The 5,000-nt window shown below is 33.4% G+C and overlaps 1 non-coding gene across 1 annotated transcript; it reads right to left on the minus strand.

The window, feature by feature from the left end:
• Nucleotides 1-288: 288 nt before the first annotated feature.
• Nucleotides 289-360, minus strand: TRNAD-GUC (transfer RNA aspartic acid (anticodon GUC)). The gene has a single exon. It is a non-coding gene; the product is annotated as a tRNA-Asp (tRNA).
• Between the last annotated feature and the right edge of the window lie 4,640 nt (nt 361-5,000).

Here is a 5,000-nt window from a genome sequence, read left to right on the forward strand (position 1 = left end):
TAAAAGTGTCAATGGCGCCAATTTTGCACTAAGCTCAATTGCAACAATCAAGTTAGTGCACTAATGCAGTTAATTTATTCCTACTCTTCGGAAAATTTTCCAACTGATATGAATTCATTTTCATCTTTTCTCTTTCCTGGGTTTGTTGTCATTGTTTTATTTATCAATTTACATATTATCTAACCTAAGGTGTCAGGTCACATTTACTAACAAGAAGACTACTTTACGCCTCTTCGTATTTTTGTTTTCTCCTTTGGACTGCAGATGAAGTTCGTTCTGAACAAAAGCCTCCCCGGCGGGGAATCGAACCCCGGTCTCCCGCGTGACAGGCGGGGATACTCACCACTATACTACCGAGGAATCGGCAGATGGAATTGGGGTGAATAATAAGTTTATTATACAAGAAAGATCCTATTACGGTGTATGTTTATTTTTTTTTTATCCCAAGGAGAGATACGAATTAATTCTAAAAGCGATATATTCCTGTTCAAATTTATTTCGCATCATATATAGATTAGGCGTCGTCTGCAAAGGGCACACACACACACACACACACACATATATATATAATATATATATATATATATATGTATGTACGTATGTATCTACAACGAGTAAAAGCAACTACCAATAAAGATTAATGTCTTACATGAAAGAGATGGTATTTATGTTAAAAAAAAAAAAAAAAAAAATGGCCTGACAAGTTTTATTCCGAGACAAGCTGACCTATACACCTGGTGTACTGGAAGCCCTGTCGAAAACATGTTTCACCGGCTATCCCAAATTATTAATAGTTGCATATATCTGCAAACGTCACTCTCCCCTCATCTCTTCTGTCGTCTCAGTGACATTTCATTTGATATGTTACTTGCATTAATTCGCTGTACTTGTCAGCACATATACCTACTACACTAGAATTCCCATTACATTTAAGAATCTGTCTCGAGATACGGACTCCTGCAACCCTGTTTAGTTATTGCCTAAAGAATTGTATCTCCAAAGCTGTACTGTATCTGTAAAATCTGAATACTGTTCTTCCATATAAGATTGGTTCTATACTCCCCTAATATACATGACACAGGATTCAAGGTCATCGCCTAATCATCCACGGTAAAATAACAGAAAATTGCTATAGAAATTCCAACGAATTACAGGGCACTTTTTGGAATAATTGTATTAACTTCATATCATAACATTAGATAAAATAGAGACTTGTTTTACTAGAAATGTCAAGAGAAATACACGACGAACAATAGTGAAGAATTAAGACAGATGAGATAATAACCAGCCTAGTGATAGAGCCAAACAAATTCGAAAACAGAGATAAAGGAAATGGACCTTGTTGGCAATAATCAGATCTAACAAATCCGATGAAACAGTAAATCTAATGCTTTGCCATTTAGAGACGTTCCTTAAGTCTTTTGTAGTAGAAAGTAGTAGTAGAAAGTAGTCAAAATGAGTGTGTATCAAAGAGTTTTTTCACTCACACCCTTCTTTGGGGATATTGAAATGCAAGCAGGCATGTCATTCATTTGTTGAATTCATTTTTGATTTATTTGTTTGAAGTTAAATGGTGGTAGATGCGATGCCGTCTTTTGCGCATAAAAAAGGTATTTCTTGCTGTGAAATTTCTCACAAATCTAAAATATAAATTTGTAAAAAGTCGAATGATACATCAGACGAGTGTTAGCAATAAGGCAAGGCATCCCTTCTCCCCCTGTTCTCTCTCCCTATCTCGGGGATGCACTTATTCCCACGGATAATTCATGAGAGAATAGGATAGAAGTATAGAGTAGTTGTATTTAAAAATCGTGCTAGTAGTTTGGCTTCACACACACACACACACACACACACACACACACACACACACACACACACACACACATATATATATATATATATATATATATATATATATATATATATATATATATTCTGAGGTAATACATTATACTTTGACAATGAGCTGTGTTGAAAAATAAATCTCGGTCGTGTTGTCTTTTAAGGGCTAAAGCTATACTGAAGAAAGGTTCTGTTATGCCAGCTGGTCTGTATATAACATTTAATTCCGCAGTATTATTTGAGTATTCTATAATATCTGTTTTTACTATTATATTTTTATGATATAAAAAGCTACTTAATATTTTATCATATCAATGACTTTTATTTCTTGTTTTGTTCCTGTTAGAGATTTAACTGAATATTTGTTTATATTTGTCATGTCTTCTAGGTATGTAACCATTTTTTGTGTTTTCTGTCAGTTTATTTACCATATTCTTTTGTTTTTGTCTTTCTTCTTCTCTGAAATCTTGTTGGTCAAAGACGTCTATGATTAAAAAAGGTTTATGTAAATCAAGTCTATAAGTTATATATGTACAACCAGTAGTCCTTGGCATATATATTTTATTCTCACAGCGTCTCTCTCAATTGTCAATGAGATCCAAAGAATTGCCTATGTGAAAAAAAACAGGATTAACTAAGAAGTTAAATTTGTTAATAATGATGGTTGTATTTTGTAATTTTTCGAATAGTTACCATTTCTTCCCGCTCACTCGGTGCCAAAAAAAAGTGTGTAAAAGGGTGTTTGTTATTCATTGATTCTGCCGACTAATATTGTTATATTTAAATAGTTGACATTACAGGAAATCAGTAAAAAATATCGATAGGTTTTATGATGCAGACATGTTCTAAATTTTTTACCAAATTAGTACTGTGTCAAATAACAATTCCTCGGTAGTATAGTGGTGAGTATCCCCGCCTGTCACGCGGGAGACCGGGGTTCGATTCCCCGCCGGGGAGGAATAATATTAGTCTATATATATGCCTTCTTCTTAATAGACATGTCCAATTGTCCATTCATCTTATTAATCCATATATCATTGTTGTCAATACCAAGGCTGGATGAGTTATTTTTATTGTGTTAGTAATTCATTTTGATCTACTTACTCAGTACAGAATTGGGGGTAAGAAGATGCTTCTATTCCATTCAAAATAACAGGTCAATAAGTACTATATGAGACAATGGGAGAGATAGTATAAACGATGTAATTATAAATCTACACGGGATTAATGGAGGGATATCAGGTGATCTGTAGAACCCTAAAAAAAAGAAAAAAACAAACATCAACCGCATTCTATGAACAAGGAGTCATTGTGTGGGCGTACGTGTCTGCTTGTAGATTGTGTGTTTGTAAATGTATATATATATATATATATGTGTGTGTGTGTGTGTGTGTGTGTGTGTGTGTGTGTGTGTGTGTGTGTGTGTGTGTGTGTGTGTGTGTGTGTGTGTGTGCGTGCTTGTGAATTTATATATATATATATATATATATATATATATATATATATATATATATATATATATATATACATATATATACATATACATACATACCTGCACACACATTTCTATCTATCTATCTATATCTATATCTATATATGTAGATATAATTATATATATATGTATCTCTCTCTCTCTCTCTCTCTCTCTCTCTCTCTCTCTCTCTCTCTCTCTCTCTCTCTCTCTATATATATATATATATATATATATATATATATATATATATATATATATAACACGTCTGTGTGTGTGTGTGCTTGCAACATCACAGCTGCTAACAGACTGCATATAATCACATGCCAAGAGCGCAAGTTGGCTGAGCTGCAGACTTACTGACAGCTCGGAAGCTGATTCATGTAACCCAACGTCACTGACCCTTAACACAGTTATAGCTGACATTTGACCTGATATCCGAAGTAGTTTTTCTTTTGAAGACATAATATCCATGCGATACATTTGCATTTTTTTATGATTATAATAGTTGAGTCTGACTAAAATTTCTGTTCGTTTATAGTTATGTGATTTATTTGCTTCCTTGAATATAAAAGGCTGCAGATAAATGGGACAAGAAGAGTATTTTACGAATTGATATTGAGGAAAAAGGATTATGATTATGTCCCTTTGTAATTCGTCCCTGATACAAAACACAGGAATTTATTTAATCGCTGAGGAGATTAATTTCCTATATCAGAAGATGGGAAATTATAAATACCAAAAATACTCGGGGCGTTGACGGTTATATTAACAATGATAACAATAATAAACATAATGATGATAACAATGATAATGATAATCTCATAACATAAGTAACAGTATCAGCAGTAATAATGATTATTAATGTATTTATAAAAAATAAAGAAAATGTAAATGATATTTATGGCATGATGCTATCATTATAAAAATTAATGATATGAGTCCATGATTAAAATGAAGATGATGGCAGTGGAAGCATTAAATTATCATCCAGTCATTCATCACTAATTAACATTTTCATTACGATGATTAATATCGTTACATTTAATTACATCACATTGTTTGGATCATACCAATCATTATAGTCGTCATTATCAAAGATTTCTTTATCTATAACTATCATTATGACAATTATCATCACCGTAAACTTCACCTTGATCATGAGAATCATCTCTATCATCATTGTTGCTACCACGTAATTATCATGCAATTTGTTATCAATCAGTACTACTTACTACTACTACCACAGCTACCATCCTCACCCTTATTACTATCGCTATCATGACCAAAGCTATCCTCTTCAGTAAACAAGAGCAACGGGCATTTCGGAGACCAAATATAACTAAAGTGTCAGTGTGTCAGGATGTCACTCATGAGCTCAGTCGATGTTCAGAGGCCACTCACTGTCTGGGATCCAGATTTTAAGCGTGGTGACTCATCGATGAGTGTGGTTTAAAGTATCATTCGGATATCATTTAGCGCAATTGATATTTCTATCCGTATTTATTCATATTTGGAGCATGGGGGAATTCTTCGATTTGTCTTAATGATTACCTGTCAGTTAGGATTTTTTAGTATAATTTTCTTGCTAAAAATGTTTTGTTTGAAGGTGTGTTTGTCAAATTGGTATCAGTTCACATACACACACACACACACACACACACACACACACACACACACACACACA

Source organism: Penaeus japonicus, unplaced genomic scaffold, assembly GCF_977035675.1.
Source record: "Penaeus japonicus unplaced genomic scaffold, GWHDUDI00000001_assembly GWHDUDI00000016, whole genome shotgun sequence".
In the NCBI taxonomy this organism is placed as follows: domain Eukaryota; kingdom Metazoa; phylum Arthropoda; class Malacostraca; order Decapoda; family Penaeidae; genus Penaeus; species Penaeus japonicus.